A 25,456-nucleotide genomic window follows, 5' to 3' on the forward strand; every position below is an offset into this window, starting at 1 on the left:
AACCCATCATACCTGTGGGATATCTTTAATCCCACAAGTTGTGGGAACTTATGTATACTGTTAGCTTTTGATCTTACTACAATGATTCTGAACATAACTGGCAAAAGCAATGCTAGTCAGACATAAAAGAATTGACTCTCCCTTGTTCTGCTTCCTAAAGTGTTCTCAGAGCACTGAATAACATTAGGCTTTGCTTTGTGTGCCTGTGCAATACAATGATTTCCACTGCAGACTTCCACCAGATTCAGAATACAGAAAGGCTACCAGACACGGAATCCTTCTGAACAGTTACCTCTACAACAAACATAGTTTTTGAAAATGTAAATGTTATTTATTATTAGCAATATTCTCTCTGTGCTGTATTTACTCTTAAAACTAGTATATACTGTTATGCACGAGCACAGTACGCACAGCTGAAACATACATATATTTTATTGAATGCTTTTGCTTTACATCCATGCATCCCAGATATTTCTTTTAATAACCTTGCATGTTTGTACTGTCATTACTTGTGTGAAAAATATCCAAGATCCAGCTTTGTGCTTTGTATTATTTGCAGATGCCTTGAACGCCCTTTAGAAGGCTAACTATCAATGACTGTTTGTCTATGCAATGTTGCAGGTGTCAATGACATATGAGCAGAAGGCTGCAAGTCCCGCTTGATAGATATGTGCAGCCTATGTATTATCAAAAATGGATTACAGAAATTCAGATGTGTTTTTAATGTCACTTCAAATTCATTTTTAACTTTTTTTTTCCCCCTTGCAGTATAATCCAGTATGATCCACATTACTGTATTTTAAAATGATGGATAGGTTACCATCCAAATTATTTGTAAGACATAAATGACCATTGTATGTCTCTTTGAAGTCAGAGGATGTATTCTGTATGACTCAATCATTAAATCATCTTACAAATGTCTAACAAAGCACCTGCATTTAACCATACTTCCTATATTTACATTTTTGGCCTCTTTCTAAGATCAGGCATAAATCCATCAGGCCACTTTAGAACTTCAGAACTTCCTTCTTTTACATATCTGCTGCTCATTATCCAGAAGTTATTCTGTCCCCTGTGTTAAATTACTTTATGCTGCAGCTTAAACGAACATGTCTTGCTTTCATCTAGCATTTCAAATAGGGCAAAGACTGCTGTACAATTTCCAAACACAACTGTGCTAACAGAGATGAATTACTACAGTTTATATAATTTATATTAGGAATTCATAGACCTAGCAAAAGGGATTAGTACATTTTATTTCAGGGTAGGAGATGATCCTGTCATTAATGGTCGATACTTTCATCATCTTTTAAACCTGAGGAATTTCCTGGGTGACAAGACTGTAAGGACATATCAGGGATTCACAGCTGTGAGCTTTATCTGGCCGTGTACTGCTTTACTCTCAGTATGTGGACTACGTTCCATCAAAACTGGATTAGACTGTCAATCATGTCCTGCAATGTATATTGTATTATGATTTTTTGAAAATGTCACTGAGATCAGAGTAATTTCTTGGCTAATTGCATCTCGTCTCTTCTTAATACTGTGCATTTAATGGTTTCATTACCTTACATGACAATCACAGAGTCTAGTCCAGCATTAAGGGCAGTTTTACTTTTCTTTAAAAAAAAAAGGAAAAAAGAGAAAACCTAAGGAATCCTCAATCCTTTTAATAACATGGAAAAAATATTTAAGACACTTCTATATTTGATTAAACGAAATAAAAATGTGTTTGTGGTGTGCGTATTGTTCCCTATGGTCTGAGATATACATACTAGCGGAGATTGTTTCTCTAATCCCAAAAGCACACCTTATGCTTAGCACAGTATTTTCTTCTCTTCTCCTGTTATGGAAATAGATTAAAGAAAATATTAACCTTTAAGAAACTGTCACTCATTACTCACACAGCTTCCATTTTATGTATGCTTGTCTCAAGGGAAACTCTCCCAAACACAAAAATATTTGTGTTTCAATATTACCCATTTAGGCATGAGAGATTCATTTAGATGAATGTTATAGCATGTTTCCTGATGTTTCATTAAATGATAGTTTGCCAACAGCAAAAGGTTCTGATGATATGTGTCAAAAGTAGTGAAATTGTTGGAGTGTTTACAAAAGTACTGAAGTCAAACTTGTTTTGTTTGAAAATAAGGATCCTCTTAGAACCCAAACAATTATGAGGAAACATATCAGCTATTAAGGCAGTCATACGTATCATCGGAATCCTATGACTATAAAAAACAGTGATAGGCCTAATTTAGATGTTATTCTTTAAGCTGTTACAATGACTACTTAAAGTAGGAAGAAAATGCTGCCTAATCAGAATGGCTGCATGAAGTGCAAAGCGGTGTAGGTGAAGGTGGTGGTTCAGGACGGGACTGACAAAAAACATATTTTCAATCATTATACTACATTACCTCTGCCACACTGAAATACAAGCTGTTACTCATCACTGTAGTCTATTACATAATTGTATTCCTAAAGCTGAACATGTACACCCTCTCCTGGAGTTTTTTTTGTTCCTTTAAGCAAGGGAGGGGTTGTCTCCATTTTTGACATCCAACTTGCCTCTGAAGACCCTCATACTCCACCAGGCGAGGCAAAGCATCAGCACTTCTATCATTCTGCAGTCCTTCCTTTTCTACTCCATCAACTAATTGCAAGCTACAGGGCAGAGAATACACGGGAAAGATTCCTGGTAGGGGTGCTCGTGATGAAGGACACTCTTGGTTTTGGATCTGACAGCAGCTGGAATATCTAGTTCAAATTTGCTGTGGCAGGTAGAAAGAGTGCGAATGTTAAAATATCCAAGGCGTTTGTAAATACTCTAACTTGCTAGCCATTTGCATCCAGTTTGAGCGGATTGCTCCTATCACTAGCATAAATGCAAGCTGACATCTTTTTAAATGCAATTCCACTGATGATTTGGTTCTGAGTGCCTTTTCTTTAAACATTACAACACATTTTATTGATATTCTTGCAAAACAGGAATAATGATCAAACACTGCATAAAACTACAGTGTATTTCATTGGAGAAAACTGATTGATCCTATCAGCAGATGCACATGTGCATCCACGAATCGCTTAACTCCTGGTAAGTTTCATAATTAACAAAAAGATCATTAGTCTCTCACAAAGGGACTACTTACGCTGTTCTGAAACAGCGCTGACAATTCTGGTGAGGTGGGGAGGGGAGGGAGAAGGAGAATGCATGACAAAACCAGGACTTCCTTAAGCTAACAATGAAACCTAGTCCTGGCACCTTGTTTTTAATTCCATTTTCTATTACTGTAATACTCGGTCTCCATATATTCCTAAGAACAAATCGAGTTAGTGATGTTATTAAGATAGGCAAGTCATTGCTTAAAAACATATGTACATTAAGATATTATGTCTCAGGATGCTAGCCAAGCCTAGCAGCATGAATGAATTTAACAAGCAATGGACACGTAAGGGAAGCTGGCCTTTCTCCTACAAAAGAGAAGGGGTGGGGAGAGGAAGAAAAGGAGGGAGTTTTACATTCCCAATAGTTTCTAAAAATAGCTGATTTACATGCTATCTAAAACATATGGATAGAGAAACAATTAGCTTCTACCAACTACAGGGAATCCCTGTGCTTGATTTTTGTCATGTATATCCAGCAAACAGTATGCTTTGCTAAAAATCCGTTAGTAGGAAAGCAAGAAGGAGAAATTCTCGTAAGAATTTTTTGATACTCCCTCTTCTTTGAAAGCACAGCACATGTCAGAAAACTGTTCCTTAGGTTAGCACCTTTGTCTGCAAGGCACACATAGAATAATGTTCTGTGAATCTGGTTCACAGCACGGGCTGTGTGATGTCCTGTTGGTCACTTCCTCTAACAACTCAGCTGAATATAAAACAAACAAATTAAACTTTGTTTTAAAAAGCACGATTTATTCATAGTAGAATATACTAATCTTTTGTTTACCATGTTTTAACTTGTGGTGGCAGTAAGTGTGACCTTTCTTGACATGGACGTAAGAGGGCCGCTATTGCCAAAGAGACAGGACATTGCCATCTTGGTTGACCTGGAATATCTGGGGAGTTTCTGTTATCCACTTGAATATGATTAAGTCTGCTTTCTACTACAGGGCCTAAATTAAAGTCTGGTAGCACTATGACCACACCAGCAGAGATAACGTGTTTCCTGTGAAGCAAAATAGTCCTTTGACAAGATTCTATGTCTGTGAAAACAGCTCTTGACTTGGAAATCACACTCTATCCATAAAAAAAATCAACGACACATTTCAGAAGTAAATAGCTTCTTCTGTCTACTGTGGTAAACTCATCCAAATAAGCAGGTATATTGCGAGAACTGAAGTAAATAAAAATATCCCAGAGGATGAATTAAAGTCCTCTGTAAGATGAGTATACATTCTTTACAGATTTTCAGAGACCACCCGAGAAAGAATCATACAGATGGGTTCATTTCAAAGCTTGGTAACATTGTTAAAAAATCCCTTGATCACAATTTACTCAAGTGGCCATCCTTGGACAAACTGGGAAAGTCAAGTAAGAATAGGTGTAAGAGAGGACACTAAACTATTCTTTCACCTGCAGCTAGTTGAATAATCAAGGAATTCGGGGACAAATGGGTGAGGAGATGTTGAGAATTACAGCAATACTTTCACCTGTAATACTTCAAGCTGCTTAACATATTTTCACGATCAGTGAAGATCTTTACTAATATATTCAGAATTTATGTTAGTTTGATAATGATGTGGGATAGGAACACTCCCACTCCTCCCAAAAAAGCAATAAATGACATGACTAACAGCATTCCTGTTCAATGGACTATCCCCTACCTATGGACAAGCTAAACCTTTTATTGTCTTTCTTTGTGCCACACTAATTATGTAGACAAAAATAATACATATCTGAAAAATAATAATGGTCTGTACAGCACCAGTCACTTAACTAGTTGTCATGGTTTAACCCTAGCCAGCAACTAAGCACCACACAGCCACTTCCCCCTCCCCCCTCCCAGTGGGATGGGGAGGAGGATCAGGAAAAAAAAAAGGGTAAAACTTGTGGGCTGAGATAAGAACAGTTTAATAACTAAAGTAAAATATAATATACTACTACTACTACTACTACTACTACTATAATAATAATAGTAATGAAAAGGAATATAACAAAAAAAAAGAAATAACACCCAAGAAGAGACAAGTGATGCACAATGCAATTGCTCACCACCCGCTGACCGGTGCCCAAGCAGCGATCCGTGCCTCCCGGCCAACTCCCCCCCGTTTATATACTGAGCATGACGTTCCATGATATGGAATATCCCTTTGGCTAGTTCGGGTCAGCTGTCCTGGCTCTGCTCCCTCCCAGCTTCTTGCACACCTGCTTGCTGGCAGAGCATGGGAAACTGAAAAGTCCTTGGCTTAAGATAAGCGCTACTTAGCAACAACTAAAACATCAGTGTGTTATCAACAGTATTCTCACACTAAATCCAAAACACAGCACCGTACCAGCTACTAAGAAGAAAATTAACTCTATCTCAGCTGAAACCAAGACACTAGTGAAGAAAAATCACTACGTTCTATAATGTGAAAGAGATTTCACTGAAGATCCTTAGTAAGCCTCAAAACTGAGGACCTGGATTTTGGGTCAATGAGTCTTCATAAATTTCACATAAAGTTTAATCTACATTGATCTTAGGTCTCTTCACACTCTTGTGGTTGCAAGTACTTGAATAACTTCTGTTTTATTGAAATACAGAAATTTAAGTGGAAGCTCAATAAAATGACTGGAAGCTAGAAAATGCAGTCTGCTTTGAAATTAAACAGAGAAAACCCTCTAGGCTCCCTTTTTCTCTAATGCTCATCCCAAATTCTAGAAAGCTATGGATTTGACATCATCATCAGTCAGAGGCTTGGATTAATAATTCCTTTTTTTCCTTATGTCTACTAAGATCAGCCAGTTGTTTTGATGATATTTGATGATATTAAAGATGGGCTTGAAGAAGATAAGTGGCTTCTTCTACTCCCTCTCTTTTTCAGAGTGGGAGGAAAATAATCCTGTACTAACTCCATGTTATCAAAATATTTTCCCTCTACTTTCCAGGGCTAAAACTACCACCAGTACACTCATTATATAAGGACTACTTGTTGCTGGAAGGGCAGAATCCACTCATCCTTTTTCTTACAGGAGCAGAAGCAGAACTGGAAATATCTCTCTTCTTTTTAGAATAGCGAAAGCCATGAGTCGAACATGAAAAGATGATACAAAGTTGACGTTCAAGCACCTCCAAAATTGAAGCTGTGCAGATACTGGTCCAGTCCAAAATACAAATTAAAGCAATCTAAAAGCTGTTCTGCATTACACTGGCTACAACAGTCTGGATGCACTCTTCTGTTGCCTGGTCTGCCTGGCAGAAGGTCATCTTGGCTGTGCTGCTTATAGAGGCATTTAGGCAAAGGGGTAACACAAGAGCTTAGAGTTAAGTCTGGTTAGATATACCTTCAGCCCAAAAGTGACCTTGGGGTGATGCTAAGCCAACTTTTGAGGAGTTTTATGCTGTCTGAGCCGTGCAAACTTGCTTCTAAGTACTACAGCATCTTGACTGTATGGGGCGATCTCCAAATCCCTTTTAGACTCTTGACTGATGAAAGGACCAGGACAGATAGGAATACACTGTAGGAGTAACTAGTGTCCAAAGGAGACACACTAAAGAAGGGCTAGCTGGCTAGCCTCTCCTCCCTGCACAGGAATACATCGTTAGAAAGGGAGAAAATTAAGATTTCTCCTCATTTCAGGTTTTGGAAAAAATATTTCACATTATTTGACTAGGTAATGTGCAATGCTCCTTCAATGCACCACCACAGTGCATACATGTGATTGTGAAAGAAATATTTGTAGGAGGTTGATAGATTAAATAATAACTTAGATAAAATCAGCTTAGTTAATAAGAATTCATCAAAATATTGCTGTCTAGCAAACCCCACATTTTTTATTTGCTTTTTAAAGATACAGCCTACTCTTTAATTTTTTTTTTAAATATAAGTACAAAGATTAATGTCTTATCCCTCCAGATACCTCTAAAAATTTCACTCCCTTTGACTGAAGCTGGTAGAACACACACCTAGCAACCTCCAGGGCACTACTGAAAGCACATTCCTTTTGTCTTTTCTTGATCATTTGACTGACTTTTCAAATACATTTACACTATGTACTGTACAGGTTTTAAATTTTGTGTCTCTGTACCTGGAGAGGAAGCTGTATCTATCTATTCCATTCTAACTCTGTGTGCTTCAGTGTGTTTCTCAGCCACCTTTGTCTGCTTCCTCTAGCAGATCTCTGTTTCTCTGCAAATACATTCAATAATTTGGACAGCAAGCATCCATGTCCATTCTTGCCTTACCTTAGCATACTGCCATTTTTCAATTGGGCTTATCCGTAATTTGATTTAAAAGGTTCTGGCTACCACTGGGCTATAATGGTATCTGTACTGTACTGCGTCATATTATAAAACACTACAAACATGAACAATAATTTAACTCAATTGTTTGTTAGGGGCTCTGAACAGCTTCTTCATTCTCATGCTAGGATTACACTGGATACAGGAGATCCTGAGCTGTTTTGAGTGTTACTGGGAAACAAAATGTGAACCGCAATGAAGACATCCGTTTAATGTCGTTTTAGTGATTCCCACGGAAAAACCTTGAATCAACACAAATTTGCTTACAATTCACTTGAAATACTTACAGACATGGATGTCCGAGTTCTGTGTTGCTGGCAGATGTGAAACCAATGTGTTTCATACAAACTAAAATTTGCATGGATTTGCATCCTAAATAAGACTCACTATTTCAAATAAGGCCTTCAAACCATAACTCTCTGCGCTCCAGCATAGTGTGAAAAACATTTGGATAGAAAAGGTAAATCAAAAGAATTACTGTTAAAAAACACATTTGGAAAGTACCAGTTAAAAATCCTGCATAGCCTCTGTTCCAAAATCCTACAAGCAGTCTATTCAGGTCTGGTGCTCCAACACTGTGAACAAATAGCAGGAACAAGGTTACAAGTGGCTACCTGATTATACAGTCAGAATTTTGCATGGCTGGATATTTTTATTTCGTGATGTTTTCAGTTTAACCAGTTTAGTTTTTACAGTTGGTCAATCCTCTGGGGGAAAAAAAGAGATTTTAGAGTTTGATGTGGTTCTTTTTGGAGTCACACTGACTTTAATAAGTACAGATTCATGCCTCTCACCCTGCTTTAATTCACTGGCCAGTCTGGATATTTGCAAACATATTTATTGGGAGGAAATACTTTATAATATTCTAAAATAACTTCATGGTATTTCACATACATAATAATTCATGCTAAAATGTGCTAAACATTGGGAGTTACAAACATGATTGCTAAATACAGAGCACTTACCCAAATATGCATAAATAACATTATGTCCTCATAAATGATAACCACGTGAATTTAGCAATTTTGCTTGCAGAACTGCTCATTGGCTGGCCCTAAAGCATTTCCTAAATCTCAGATGGACTCAAGCAGCAAAATACAGAGATGAAATGTGGTGGAATTCCTCCTCCCCCATCCACATCACACACACACACAATCATCAGATTTTGGGATTTAGGTTTAGTGAATTAAGAATGTGGATCACATTTATGCAATTCTGATTTGAATGCAGATACTGCTTACACTCTGAAATGCTTAGAATGGGATTTTGCTTTGTGCTTGCCTGTAGAAAATCTCTTCATTTGCCATTCTAGTAGTAATATTTGGCTTTTATTTATTCAGTCCAAGATGTGACTTTTCTTGCTGCTTAGCAGCTGGATTTCGTTTTCCCAGTGAAGAGCTAGCCTGTTTAGATGAGAGCACAGACTTAGAAAAATAGAAGATTCTCCTTGCAGCAGTGATTCTGTGGCACTGCCCAGTGGCAGTACCATGGTGTCACAATAATTTATCATACACAGAACAGGGCAGTATGAATCTGACTTGTTTAAGTGCTTCAGTGGCCTTATTTCACAGACAGAATGTGGGACAGGGCGCAACAACTGCAAAGGGCCCTACAAACCCCTGGTTACACAATTCACCAAACACGTTTTCTGAAGTTCCTGAATGGACATGAGAAAAGAGACAGAAAAATGGGGCTCTGACTACAACAAGTCTCCAGTGGGAACTGGGCAAATTCCTTCCTCTTCTTGAGGCGTATTGAGCTTGTCTCCCTCAAACCTCTATTTGTACACTTTCTTATCTAAAATGAGAAATGGAGCACCGATTCAAGGCTCAATCATTTATCTAAACAGCATGAACCAAAATTTACATTTTAATTAAATATTAATTGTCCTCAAGCAAACAATATTAAAATATAATATTATTTTGTTCTTCTATGTCCAGCTGAAGGGTTTTTCCATTATTTATTGGTTTTGGTTGTTTTTTTGTTTTTCTTTTTTTGTTTTTGTGAACCTGCTGCTCCATTGTGGAATATTCATAATGTAATTCTTATGTTGATCTTCCCAGAAAGTACAACAATACTCATTTATTATATGCCAAAGTACAATTTTATACCAGAAATACATATTCCATTTTTTTTTAACACTCTGCAATCTTAAAGCTTTTTTTTATCTTAGGATCTTGAAGTGTTGCAAAAGCATCAAGAGCTAGGATGTGACATTGGGAATTACTATACTGCCTTTACATCAAGTGCATTACAGTAGTGCCTATAGGCCTGGGACCAGTTGTGCTTAGGTACAGTAAAAACATTGAATAGTCTGTGACTTGAAGAGTTTTTGTTTTAACACCGTAGACCAACTCTAAACAATCGGCTGTGGCTCCCTAACAGACATACCAGTGCAAGACCCTGAGGAGCAGTGATAGCCATAAGATTTATGGCAGTACAGGGAAAACTATCTTTCCATACAGCTGAAAAGCACACCTCCTTTGTAAATGCACCCATCATCCCACAGTCTGAAGGAGTGATGACACCATTTTACACGTCCTTGCTATTCTTCAAGTAGTCTGAGGAACAAATGCACTGCCATGAAGTATAAATGCCTTTGCATACTGCCCCCATTCCCCATCCCAGGGCTGGGGGGCGGGGAGGGTTTCTTCCCACCGATGCTGTCTCTGGGGAAGAACCGTAATAGATCTACAATCTAGATTTTATGACTCTAACCCCAGGCAGCATTGAATGGCCAGAAATTATACAATCGCAAAGTATATTTTATATCTGTAGAAAAGAAGATAATTTCATTTCCCAGGAAAGTGTGAGGGACCAGCGCTTGGCTCTCCATAGCGGGTAAGCACAGCTATAGCTTTTCCACAACAGCTGGAAAAGCTGCACTGGGCAATGAAGAACTGGTTGAATGCCCTCCTTAGGACTTATTTTCTTTTCTTTTTATCCTCATTTGTAATTAAATGTAATAAAAAAAATTGCTTTTGCATTGCTAAGCCTCAGAAAAAGGGGGGGAAATATGTGAATGATTTCTCACCCATGCCAAACACATTCTCCCTTTAAAGCATAAAAAAGAAAAAGGAGAAAAAAGACAGTATCTTTGAAACAGCCTTATAGCACCATAAAGAACACCTTTGTTCGTCATGTGTAGAGAAGACAGTGGTGCTGGTTGACGATTACATTTACAACAGACCTGATAACCACTCTGCATATGTGCTATGGCTGCGTTATGCCTCCTTCTGACTGTGTGCACAGATGAGGACAGAAAGGAAAGCGTACATTGGGAAATAAATGCCTGTAGGATGAAGTTTTCTTTAACTTTACTCAGGTGAAGTCATCCTGTTGATACCAACAGCACAAACCAGATGAGTAAAGTTCAGCATGTGCACTAGCGTTTGAGAATTACAGCCTTCATTTGCGATTCAAAGCCCAAGCCTGCTGCCACTGAATCAATAAAAGAGTTTTTCCATTAGCTACAGTGGTGTAGGACTTGGCCTCTACTCCTGATTTCTGAAGACACTTTACTGACATTATAAAGCACTTTGTTTTGTAGCACAGACACCGTGAAGAGAAGAAGGGACAACATTTGTTCCCTAGCTTTTGGATGTGTTTATAGTTTTACTGTAGGCAAGAGTTGTCTAAATGGGTTATCATGCCTAAATGAATTAGATATCTAGGAAAATTCTACTTGTAAGATTTATATATTGTCTGACAGAAACGTATAGTGAAAAACAGTATTTAATTGCCATACCTCTAGAGCCAATTAGAACTCATTAAACAGTTCATAGCAGGAGCATGTGTTTTAAAAATCGCTACTTCGGTCTCTGAAGGTATCATAAAATGTACTTTCATCACGCGCACGACATCTACAAATTCTGATTGGCATTTCCTCCTTCCCTGAAAAGAGAGTTTGGCTCAGTTTGCAGCAAATATGACAATAGGCTGTGCAAATGTACATCTGAAACACAGCCCTTTCGGGGTTAAGCATTCAAGCTTATATGAGAGATCATCAGTTTCGGGTCAAAGTGCTGTTCTTAAATGATCAGTGCAGAACAGGAAAAAAAAGGCATTGAAGTGACCTTGCTGAGGGTCTAAAACTGTGCTAAAGCCTTTTCTGCATGATTAAGTGAGCAGAATCTTAGATTAGCTAAAAGCAGTGCAGAAACATAATGAGTTCACTTATTTTGGAGCATTTAATAACAGTTATAGACAGTTATGTGATCAGGCGGAGTTATGACTTATTCATTCTTTCATTGCTATTAAAATTACTGCATTTGAGGTTTTTAAAGTCATTGAAATAAAAAAGTCTGATTTATGTTAGGAGAATTTAGCTTGCCCTTTGGTCTCTCCGTTTTTAAATGATATAATTAGACTTTTTAAAGACCATTCTAAAAGCATTATTAGCATTTTCTATAGCTGAAAGTAAATGCATGTTTTGTGGGTAGTTTAATTTTAAAAAGGATAATAATAATACTTGATTCAGACAGCGATAGATTGTTACAAAAAGAAGTATTGCATAAAATTGTCTTAAAGGTGACTCTGTGCATTTGTATGTATGTATACACACTGAGATACACACACATAAACACATGCATAAATGTGAGCACACATACGTTTAGTGTACATATGAACAGGAGTTCCACATACACAGAAAAATAAAGCTATTCCCTTCACCCATTTGGGAAATGAAGGCAAGAAGAAGAGCAAGTTCCATAGGACATATTAACTCATGACCTTTAACGTATTACCTCACAAATTACAAAGCCATCCATCAGTCTCAAGGGAGAAAAAGTGCTTTGATCAAAACAAAGGGACTTGCAGGTGTTTTGAATTAACAGTAAGCAAAAATCATTAAAAATCACTGGGACAAGTATGTTAGTGTCATGAATGTATACACCTTTTAACGTACACTCAATTCCTAAGTCTTAGCATACACATAACTTTCAAATTATATTTGTATATTAATTCTTAATCACTACAAGCATGCCCAGTGTTTTCAGTAGTAAGAATACACATTTTATATATCTGATTTTAAGCTTATCCACAACTTTCACAATACACAGACACACAGCTGAATACTTTCACACAAGACTCTATGTATCTATCTTGCTGCAAAGGCCAAACAGGTAAACCAAAACACTTTCCTTTCACATTTAAATAACAGGTTTTTCCCACATTGTTTTGGCTTAGAAAATAAAATTTCCCATAAGATTAAGAAATTCTGCTTTTAGTTGGGTCCCAAGGGAACATATCTTTGCTTACAAAAATCATGCTTACAACAGCTTCCTTAACTGAAAGCTTTTTTTATGTGTGTGCCTTGTATGTTTATTCAGTAGACAGTTTGGGTTGCTCATTTTGCTGCTCAGAATGCAGTGGGCTTTTCTATTAAAACATATTATTAAAACTAAATCAGAAAGAAGCTTATTTAATAGTCATTTCATGCACATGACTGATGGGAATACATAAATTATCAGACTAATATCTGATTAAAACTTGATTAACATGCTAATAAATTATGCTAGAAATGTTGGGTTTTTTTAATTTCCCCACTTTTACTTAAACTTCCTAATTGACACTTCAATTATTTTGTTCTCTGAAATTTTGCCTTCCTTATGAATAACAGCTGAGATAAATTATTTCTTTGCCTGAACTTGATATGAAAAATGATCAATTATAATTATTAAAGCTCCCTAGTAATCTGTTAATTATTATGAAAAAAGTCACCTCATTTTTGTTTGTTAAATGGAGACCATTATATTTATTGTTGACAAAAGGCTGTAAGGTGTTCTGGAAGCCTATCCCCATAATCAGTGCACGGCGCGGACACAGCACAGAGGGCTGCAAGCTGGAACGTCCTCACGTTTTGCTCAGGGTGACACTAACTTTGGTCTGTCAGCCTCACTGCTTAGGGACATGATAGAGTAGTCTGTATCAGCCTCACGTGCTGCTACCGCCTGTATGGAAAAATACATCTATGAATCTTGTAATACAGACTCCTGCCCACTAGAGACTGATCTCAGCCCAATAAAGCATGTAACTTGGGACCCTCACAGTTTAGACTTGAACTATGGTCAGAAAGGTGAGAGGCCAAGGCTTCATCCACTAAGCCATTTACCCTTTTCCTTTGTAAGGAAGATTGATTTTAAAAAAGCTATTAACCTTCAGCGATTTATCTCATCAGATCATCTTCATTTTGTTCTGCCTATAATAAGGCTGTATTATATAGTTTAATTCTTCACTTAATTCAGCTAGACTATCTAAAAAGAAATACACAGGGGAAAAAAAACAAAGAAGGGAGAGAGAAAAATTATCAAAAACTTTGCAATGAAAATATCATCAGGAAAACAAAAGAAACTGTAAATGTTATCACATGTCTTGGAGACACAACAATGAAAGATGCAAGGGTGTGTACACAGATATCCTGGTTGGACAAAAACTTTCAATATTTCTCAATATTTCATAATGAAGGGATGATACGCCATGCTTACAATAAGCCTTACCTAAGCTATTCAAGAGACAAAAGGAGAGTATTCTTTTCATTTCTTGAGCCGACTCACAGTAGCATCAAGACAACCCATGTTCATTCATTTGTATATGTTCAAATAGAGATGCTCCCCAGGCAGAAAAGAGCACCCCCAAAGAAATCTGGTCTTGAAATTTAATGTTCTGCTGGTTGTCGGGGGAAATGCCTTGGAGAAGTACACAAAATGGCGGACTCTTTTGGCAACAGTGTATATAACACTAATTTTCTTTGAGATGAAGCAAGTAGGGGTTGCTTGCTAGGTACTAAATTATTTCTGGTTTAATGATTGATTTGGGGAAGGAAAAAAAAATCCTGTTTTATGAATAATGTGTTTGCCTTAATGACTTTAATTCTTCTGGCTGAACTTTGTGGCAGGCACCAATTTAAATTTTGCTGGAATATGTAATGATAAAAGCAGTTCTAAGCATTTCAGGTGAATTGGATAGTGAGTTCACTCATATTAAAGGTTCAAAATCATTCAGAAACTTAGGGCCCACTGACTTTCAATGAGACTTTGATTTTTAAGTCCCTTAAGTTCATCTGTAGAAACACACCTTTCTTTTTGTGTGTTTATAAAATGCAGAGCATGGACCAAATCCTCAAAATAAAAAAATCTTTCTGTTATCTTCAATGGGCTTTGGATCAGAACAAAATTTTTTACTGCTTTTTCAAGAAGCTCTGAATGACTTCAATGGCTGTTTTGCCAGAGCGAGGACTGCAGGATAAGTCCAAAAGTGATCTAAAACCAGCAGGTCATACCTCCTGATTGCCTTCTCTCCTTCTTCACAAACACATTCATAAGTATATGCATATTACAGCATCTGCTCTTTTTCTTCTGGTACTTGGATATTTAGATGGTAAACTGAAGTGATGCTTACAACACCTCAGTATTTGATCAAACCGTGTAACAACAGAAGTCTGTCTTAGTTTTGCCCGTGCTTATTTAACACTCCTGAGCTAAAAGCTCTTTTATTTCAAGATCATATAAGTAAGCTGGCATTTGGGCAGTTGAATAAAACTTGAAAAGGGTGATACTAAAAGTTACTATGAGAACCCTACTAAGATACTCAGAGAGTCAATAAACTACTTCTTGGCAGATCGCTAGCCAGTGATTCTTTTTCAACAGAAGACAGGGTACAGGTAAGCAAACTCTGGAAGCAAAACACAGAGAAAAAGTCTGCTGCAAAATAGTTCAACTTTTTTTCTTTACAGATGAAACCGATGATAAAGTAACTCTTCAGGAACTGGTTATAAATCCTCTTCATACATATTTAACAGTATACAGTGAATAGGATTAGTAATATCTTTTGTCTAATTTGTCAATCCAGTTCTCAGTTCCCCACAGTGCTTCAGTTAAATACAAAGACAGTCTCAGTTACTTTTCCATAGATTAAGTAGCTCTTGAATTGATATTTGCTGTATGGTTTGGGACTTTGACTGGTAAACACTGAGACTGATGCTGAAGGCCAAAAAAAGGCAGCAATAAGGAATTAAAGCAATAGACTTTTGGTTGACTTGAAGGGCAAATCCTCTCTCCCCGTTTTGCTGTAAAAGCAAAGATATCTAAAGGTATTAGTATAACAACTGGTGATTGTTTTAATTTCTTCTTTCTTTTAATTGGCCTAATTTATTTTGATGTGTAAAGCTGAATTTTGTGGCATTTCAAAACAGGAACATACAAAGGCCTATGGTCAGCCTAGCTGTGCCCACTCATGCTGCTTCTGAGCCCCCTTTAAAGGTCAGTTCCAGGGGCATGAACTGTGGAATTAACTGACAGTATGTTTTATCAGAAGCCTCTTCTCCCATATAGCTGGAGATTGCCACAATGATGGTGCTGCCCTCTAGCCTGCCTAGTTCATTTTGGAGCAGGAATTTCAAGTATATTCTTCAGAACCAGCGGGTAATTTGTTTTCAGCTGCAGTGACACAGATATATAGACAGGTATATTAACTAGTACATAGTCCATCACCAGTCTGGGTGGACTGGCAGAACATTTCAGAGCTCATATGGATAGTCCTACCTGGACCTCTGCAACTGCAAGCTCTTCCTCATTATTCTATTGATGAGCCACTGTGTAAGCAGATATGTCTATTATTTGCCTTATACTGATGATAACAAAAGTGCATGAATAACCAACAGAATAATGGGAAACTTACTGAAAGAAAGAAAAAAAAGTATTTTTAAAAACTATTGGATTGCAACATAATGCTAAAGTAATTGTTTCCCAATCCCATTTTAGTTCCTTCTTTTGTCTTAGCATAAGAATGCATCTGCAAAAAGAAGGAAAGATGACAAATACAAGCACTATTTTGAGACTTCATTATATTTAACTACCTAGCCATTCAAGCTAACTACCTGTGTTCCCTGGCCTGCCCTCCAGTGGTTCTTATTTCAGTTAACTGATTCGACCCGGTAACTGTTAAAGTTAGTTATCACTAGATTTGACTCATTACACTATTTTTGGGATAGCCTTATATTCACATTCACATTGGGATAGTCAAACACTCACATTCATTGTTAGCAAGTGATTATTGGACTATTTGTGGAAGCTTGTGAACATCCATGAATGCAGGAAAATATCTATTGTATGACTACCTGTGTCCTTTTCATTTCATAGAAGCATAGAGTCATAGAACGGTTTGGGTTGGAAGGGACCTTAAAGATCATCTAGTTCCAACCCCCCTGTCATGGGCAGGGACACCTTCCATTTAGACCAGGTTGCTCAAAGCCCCATCCAATCTGGCCTTGAACAGTTCCAGGGAGTGGGCATCCACAACCTCTCTGGGCAACCTGTTCCAGTGTCTCACCACCCTCATAGTGAAGAATCTCTTCCTTATATCTAATCTAAATCTATCCTCTTTCAGTTTAAAGCCATTACCCCTTGTCCTATCACTACAAGCCCTTGTAAAAAATCCCTCTCTGGCTTTCTTGAAGGCCCCCTTTAGGTACTGGAAGGCTGCTATAAGGTCTCCTCGGAGCCTTTTCTTCTCCAGGCTGAACCACCCCAACTCTCTCAGGCTGTCTTCATAGGAGAGGCGCTCCAGCCCTCTGATCATCTTCGTGGCCCTCCTCTGGACTTGATCCAACAGGTCCATGTCCTTTTTATGTTGGGGGCCCCAGAGCTGGACGCAGTACTCCAGCTGGGGTCTCACAAGAGCAAAGTAGAGGGGATCTCCCTCAACCTGCTGGTCATGCTTCTTTTGATGCAGCCCAGGATACAGCTGGCTTTCTGGGCTGCAAGCGCACATTGCCAGGTCATGTTGAGCTTCTCGTCAACCAACACCCCCACGTCCTTCTCCGCAGGGCTGCTCTCAATCCACTCTCCACCGAGCCTGTATTTGTGCTTGGGATTGCCCCAACCCATGTGCAGGACCTTGCACTTGGCCTTGTTGAACTTCATGAGGTTGGCATGGACCTACCTCTCAAGCTTGTCAAGGTCCCTCTGGATGGCATCCCTTCCCTCCAGCGTGTCGACTGCACCACACAGCTTGGTGTCATTAGCAAACTTGCTGAGGGTGCACTCAATCCCACTGTCCATGTCGCCAACAAAGATGTTAAACAGCGCTGGTCCCAATACCGACTCCTGAGGAACGCTACTCGTCACTGCTCTCCACTTGGACATCAAGCTGTTGACCGCAACTCTTTGAGTGCGACCATCCAGCCAATTCCTTATCCACCGAGTGGTCCATCCGTCAAATCCATGTCTCTCCAATTTAGAGAAAAGGATGTCGTGCGGGACAGTGTCAAATGCTTTGCACAAGTCCAGGTAGATGAAGTCATTTGCTCTTCCCTTACCCACTAATGCTGTAACCCCGTCGTAGAAGGCCACCAAATTTGTCAGGAACGATTTGCCCTTAGTGAAGCCATGGTGGCTGTCACCAATCACCTCCTTATTTTCCATGTGCCTTAGCATAGTTTCCAGGAGGATCTGCTCCATGATCTTGCCAGGCACAGAGGTGAGACTGACTGGCCTGTAGTTCCCCGGGTCTTCCTTTTTTCCCTTTTTAAAAATTTTCATTGAATTGGAAAAATTTTTTGAGAGAAGGACTTTTTGCACTTCTTTCTGGTCTGAGATCCAAGACCATGGCAGCAGCTGTATGTCAAGGGAATGCTCAGTGAGCACACAGAAAGAAGTAAGAACTTGGAAAGAATGATAGGACACTAGATACATATTTCTTGTGTTAAAGCTACAGGTCATAAAACTCGTAAAGCTACAACAGAAGCAAAAAGGAAAAAAAAGGCAAAAAAAGTATACTCAGCTTTTTCTAACTTATTTCTAACTTTATATATTTGGCCTCATTCAACTGCCATTAAAGGCAATTAAAAGACTCACGAGAAATTCAATGAAATCGATCATCAAAGATCTAGCCCTTTATAAGCCTATTCTATTCAGCATATTTATTCCAGAGTCATATTTGAAACTGTTAATATAACATGACCATGTTTGTGCTTAAAAATACCCTTACCTGTTCTTAACACAGGTGTAATATAGAGACATACAGACAGGTGCAAATATCTCTACCTGAAGATGAAAAACAAAGCTTGCTTTACCCATTCTGATGGAACAACGTTTGCAATTCAGGATTATTGATACGGCTGTATTTACATTCTGCCTTAGAACATTGCACACACATATCAATTCCCAGTTTAGTAATGGTTTTCCCATGGAGTCTTGTACTTAGATTAAATCTCTTCGAACAGATGCAACTCATTCTGTCTTAAGCTACTTGTCCTGGTTTTGGCTGGGACAGAGTTAACTTTCTTTTTAGTAGCTGGTACAGTGCTGTGTTTTGGATTTAGTGTGAGAATGATGTTGATAACACTCTGATGTTTTAGCTGTTGCTAAGTAGCGCTTATCTTAAGCCAAGGACTTTTCAGTTTCTCATGCTCTGCCAGCAAGCAGGTGGGCAAGGAGCTGGGAGGAGCAGAGCCGGGCAGCTGACCTGAACTAGCCAAAGAGGTATTCCATACCATGGAACGTCATGCCAGTATATAAACAGGGGGAGCTGGCCGGAGGCGCGGATCGCGGTTCGGGAACTAACTGAGCATCGGTCAGCGGGTGGTGAGCAATTGCATTGTGCATCACTGGTTTTTTTCTTCCCCCCCCTTCTTTTGTTGCATTCCTTTTCATTACTATTATTATTATATTTCATTATTACTATTGTTAGTATTATATTTTACTTTAGTTATTAAACTGTTCTTATCTCAACCAGGAGTTTTACTTTTTTTTTCCTTTGCTTTCCTCTCCTCACCCACTGGGAGGGGAGGGGGAAGCGGCTGCGTGGTGCTTAGTTGCTGGCTGGGTTAAACCACGACACTACTGCATGGCAGCACACTCCAGAGAGATGGGGCCTGGCAATTTTGTGTACATATTAGTAATATATCCAAACATGCATGTAACACATACCATCCACCCAAAGCTGCACAGGTCTGATCCTGAACTCACAAATCCAACTTAGTCAACTCTAGTGAGCTCGCCGGCTTGAACGCAGTGCCAGGCTAATGCAGCCAGGCTCTACCTGGAATTGAACTGGTGCATCCTCACAACATTGCACTGTTCAGAGTGTGATTACTCGCCATGGTGGTGGGTAACGATGTGCCATGCTCCATGTCCGAGTGCAGCCATTTCCTCATCACCTGACGCCATCGTTCTTCATGTGAGGACAGCGCTGCTGCTACTCGGTAAATACATGGGGAAGAAAGCTACACATGGGCAGTCATCTGGCAGCATAAGCAATCCTGAACACTGAACAAAAGAAATGAGCCAAACGGCCATTTGGTATTTGAACAAAGGACTGCTTGTTATCTGGGTGGTTTTGGATAGTGAATACTAAATTATCCCTAAAATATTTTAATGAGTCAAATCTGGTGCCAAGCAACTTTAAGAGTTAATAGCCAAAAGTCAGTTACCTAAACCCTTATGTACATGAGTTTTACCCCTGTTTTATTTATGGAAATCCTGATTACACTGAGCAAATCCTTATTTTTATGCAAAAAAAACCAAGCACATGGTAGCACGCATGTAAAACAATCTATGCCTGAATGTTTGACTCAAAAGAAAATGGCTAAAGGATAAAGAGAAAAGATTTGGCAAAATTTTGAAGTCAGATGCAGCAAGTAAACTCCCAAAGAACAACAAAAACTCCTCACAATAGAAGCCAAGGAAAAGGTAGCATTAAAACTACTTAACCTGCAGCAATATTGTCAGGGATGTCACCCACAAGTACTGATTAGGCTGTGACAAACAAGGTTGTCTTTACATTCACATTCTGCTACCAAGAATGTCTATTTGCTTTAACTGTGGAGAGGCAGACACCCTTCCTCAAGACAGGGCTATAATACTTCTCTTAATTTAACATGCCTGAAGACAAATCTTCAAGCTAACACTAACCTTTGATACCTTTAAAGTAACTACACCTTCACTGACTATAAATAAGTAGGAAAAAGGCCTATTTGCAATTGTATTTATTACAAGGCAAAACAAAACAAGCACAAAGTTAAAAAAACAGTCTGAAAATCTTCATTTTCTCTAACATATTTTTTTTCCTTGCCTCTTACCAGCAAAAAGATCCAATCTAGCTTCTTGATTTTATGAGAGCACTTTAACTGAGCCTAAGAGATGTGATAGTTCCACCGAAGCATGGTAAGATTTAGCAAATGATCAATAAATACTTACATATCCACACAGCGTTTGCAACAATGTACTGCTTTTTCAGTCTGAATTTAAACCTCTTTTCTGAGCTCTAAAGATGGACCACATAACAGAGGATCCAGGCAAACCTCTCTTTCAATCCTTTTTAGTATGACAAATCCTCTAAAGAATGAGTTCCTTCTTGAATCAGCAGGGATTCGCAGATACTTCTCTCTCTTCCCGGGCTTCAATCTTTCCAACCTAATCTACGCTTTTCACCAATTTTCTATGTTTGAAATAAATCTTTAGCAGCCCTAGTCTGGTGAAGGGAGAGGGGAAAGGAAAAGCCTAGGAAAGAGTAACTCTTAATTTCTTATCTGACTGATTTTGCAATTAGTCCAAATCAGTTGCAAGAGTTCTGAAGAGACAAGCACTAATTCTCTTCACAGGCCAGCAACATGGCCTACTTATTCCATTATATCATTAAGGCTGCATGCAAAAGGACAGATACGGGTGAAGCAGGGAAGTTGATTTGTAATCCACAGAAACACTCAGGAATCAGAGCTCAAACAACTGCAAAATGGACTGTTACTTTCCAAGTGCCCTCTGGGATTCTCCGTGTTACTCTCTTCAGAGAGTAACAGAGTTCCTCTGTCCTTCCTCTGTCCTTCAGAGTTCCTCTGATGATCTAGATATACTTCTAGGCTTCTTGAATACAGCACACGCTACATCACTCTTCTTCTTACTCGTGAAATCTACTGAGAACAATAAAAGTAAGTGACTTAATGGATTTCTAAGTGAGGGAATATAGAACAAGTGATATTTGTTTTGCATTCTAATTCCCTAAAAAAATCTGATTCTATTCAGAATGTTTACAAAACATCTCCTGTGGCCAAAGTTTGGTAATTATTTAAATATCTTGGGACATATCTTCATGACTCCACACTGCAAGTGAACAAGACTCATGAGATTGCTTTGAGCAACCTAGTACATTAGATGTCACAGTGCGCCACTATACAGCGCCAATAGTCCAGCTCCCAAAACCAAAACGGCAGCTTTAATGTAGCACTGCTCTCAGGCTAATCAATCCTGTCCATCACTGTACTACTCCAGGTGCAAAACTGCTCAAATGCCTATATTTCTTTAAGTTCTGGAGCTGACATGGTCTGCGGGAGCTTAGAGGTCTCTGGATAATGCCTCACTGAGTTGAGCAGTTGTTCTCTGGATGACTGCAAACAAATTAGACTTGAAGTGTAAAAGGGAGCAGGGAAAATGGATAGAAGACAAGATGGGGGTGAAAGTCCTCAAAGCTGAAAAACAGAGGAAAAGAGAAAAAAGGGAAATGTGAACCTAAGAAGAGGAGAGAGAAGGAAGAGAACAAAGGTGACCTCAGCAGTACCCAGATATGTCAGCTTTTTTTCAACAGGGAAAATTGTAGCACACAGGGCATGGTTCTCCCTGTTTCTGTGCCTGTTCCACGGGAGGACCCACATACAAGAACTCTTCGTCTTCTGTGGTTGCCCTTCCTCTCTCTTCCCTTCTCTTCCTCCTCTTTTTTAATTGTAAGCTTTTTGGGCCAGGATCTGGATATTAAAAGTGACTTGCAGAATACCTGGAATCCCACCATGATGTATCTATATGAGATCGGGACTGAAATAAACAAATGAAATAAATAAAAAAATGCAAAGCTTATCTTTGGATAAAAATTTTCTAAAACAACCATAAGTGACATTTTATTGTATCCAACAAGTGATGGGTTGACCCAACAAATTTAGTTAAGTAATGTGCTTTTTTCAAATTTCAAGTACTTGATAACATAAAAGAATAAGGTTCTCTTATCACTAGGATATATTTAATGTTAGAAGTTCATACTGAGACAGTTTAAGTAGAATTTTAAAGGCCAATAAACTCTCAGCTTCCTGCATGTATCACAATTACAAAAAACTTCTGTGTTACATAATTGTGTGAAGATTTATTGAAGCAATAGCTCTGAGCATGTAACAATCCTTAAAATGTCTCACATAGTACACACGGGGCTAGCATTGCCACATACGGTATTTCCTCGCCTGTGCACACCAAGGACAGAACGGCACAGAAGGGAAGCAGAGGTGGGATGTGAGGACTGGTTAACAAGTCCAGACAGTACTTCTGCCACTCGACAACAAAAAAGGACAGTCCGATCAGGGAGCCCGGCATTCCCCGAGCCCATCGGCTGGTCTGAGTCACTCATTGTCTGGAGAAGAAGCCATGCCCTCCTTCCTGCCCACCTTCCCGATAAACCTAGCTATGAAAGTCTTTGCATGCCCAGATATTAATTTTGTCCCAATACTAGTGAATTACTGGATTTGCTGTCGTAACGACTCAGATAATTGTACTACCGATCTGTATTTGTCACTGTACTGTTATTTAGAGATAAACTGTTTATCTCTAAAGCTGGTCTGGTGTCTCTTACTGTACCCCAAACTTATAAAAACTTGGCAGGGCCACCTGAAGATTTTACAGTACAATACATAAGGTGCTAGATATAGCCTGTGATTTTGGTCCATTTATTTATGGTCCTATATTCTTGCTTTGAAAGGTCAGTGTATAGTCAGTAGTGCCACTCATCACATTGCAGGGAAAAAACTGCACAGGTTTCTGTGCACAGAGCTGGTCCCACCTCAAATGTGTAAATGCTACCGATGCATTCATTTGTCTATGCATACATGATGAATGAGTCTTTATCATTTCCCCTTGTGAAAGAATGAATCAGTTTAACTGCACACAGAAGTTCATGCACAAATCAGTTATGCACACGTACAGTATACATACAAAAACCTCACCCTTACACTCCTGCTTTTGTCATGTATTAATACACTAAACAAATAAATTGATGAAGTCTAAACCAGATTATAATACAGCAGCTTTGAAAGTGAAATAGAATATGTTTTTTCTCCACAGTGAACAACTAGGATCCTCTTCCCTGAAACTTTATATTGATTTGGTATTTTATTTAGATAACAGTAACCTTAATACATTTTATATGAGTTCTAACCTGAGGTTAATTACCATTCACCAGAAACAGGAACAGTGTTGTTCAGATAGTTCTATAACTCTCTATATAGCAATAACCTGAAGAGTCACTACATGAAAATAGTATTGCAAATGCAAATGGTGTTGTCTTTCTCCAATCTCCAGGATAATACTTAACCTGCTTTCAAAAAAAACTGCAATATTTTATGGGGGAAACGTGTTTTATAGTAATGGAAACTGGATGCAAAATTTGAAGATAATTTGAAGATGCCTATTATTATTTTTGCATCACCCATAAATGCATTCAGATATATTCATTATGCTTGGAGGAGTCTGGCTCTCCATCCCAAAGTTAGTTTGAATTTTAAAAAAGTAACAGCAGAAATGAATTTAGGCCCCGACACTTAAGGTTGTGTCTCAGAATACAGTTCTAAGTCACTGGGGCTATATCTATACTAGTAACCCCACCAGAGATGGGCATGACCTTGAGTCCTTTTCATGGTTTCAGCCCATGTCAGTTTACATTTTCCCACCAATGCCTAGACATAGCTCAGGAGATATGAAAGACCAGGACTGTTTGCCATGGGTAATAAAAATTAGAATACCATGTTGTGTCCCTCACCCTCAGGGCTGAAAAATGGACCCAGGCTGGGATTCCACCCAGGGCCCACCTACCCAGTTTTCATTGCAGAGAAGCAGCATAAAGTGTTAAGACCAGAGGAATAAACAAAACCTGAAATAAATTTAAAATATAATATTACACTAATACAATTAAATTTTCACAAATTTTTGAGTCATGTTCTTCATCAACTTCCTCATGACCAAATAACTTCCTGAACTGAACCTCCCTGAGGCTGCTGCCTGGTGTTACACCATCTGCCACTACTAGGAGGAGTCTGATACTGTCATGTTTGTAACTTCACTTCAAGCAGTTGCAGAGTGCTGTTAGATTGTCCCTCTTCACCAACAGGCTCAGCTCCCTCTACCACTCCTAAGAGGACATGTTCTCTAGGCCCCTGACTATCTTGGTAGCGCTCTCCTGGACTCACTATAGATTCTCAGTCCAGAGAGACTGTGGAGGTTATCCAGATTCACTAGACAAAGACATGGTTTACCCAATTTATTGCTGGCATCAGTCCCACTTTGAGTGAGAGTTCTAACCAAATGACTTCTCAACAACCCTTCCATGACCATATGGCTCACAGGAGACAGTAGACCCAATAATTTACCAATGCAAGCCAAAACGACTTCCTTGCTTTTCAGACAAAGCAAGTCAATTATGTAGGTTATAGTAAGAAAACCAGATGTCCACCGTGTGTAAAGATCGCATAAACATTTGGGTACAGAACAGCAAGGATTTCTGTCTTTAGTGCTGGTACAAAAATGTATTGGAGAGCAATTGCAAGCTGATTTAGTTGATACTTGAGTATTATCAAACCTCTGAAACTTTTGCATCTTTTTAACAACAACTAATCTATTTATTAATGAAAAGACAAGCATGTGCCTTGTGTCTCTTCAAAATACTGCTTTTAATTCAATATCTGAAGTGTTCAGAGAATTGAACCAAATAAAGCTATTTTTATGGATTTCAAGAGCATGAAAATATCATGCACATTTCTCTCATATCAGTTTAAGCAATTGTACCTTTTATTATGCAAAAGCAGACAATTATATTTCATGGGTCTTCCTTACTGGGAGACAAAAAAGAGACAAATTCTATCCCTACCTGTTCCTGCTGATGAAACTTTGATCACAAAGATGCTGTTCAAAGTGCACAAAAAAGAAATAAAACTTACTAATGCTTTCAGTAACTTGATGAATATTAAATACCAATGTGTACTAAATTCTT

The sequence above is a fragment of the Gymnogyps californianus genome, chromosome 5 (assembly GCF_018139145.2).
Source record: "Gymnogyps californianus isolate 813 chromosome 5, ASM1813914v2, whole genome shotgun sequence".
NCBI classification, from domain to species: domain Eukaryota; kingdom Metazoa; phylum Chordata; class Aves; order Accipitriformes; family Cathartidae; genus Gymnogyps; species Gymnogyps californianus.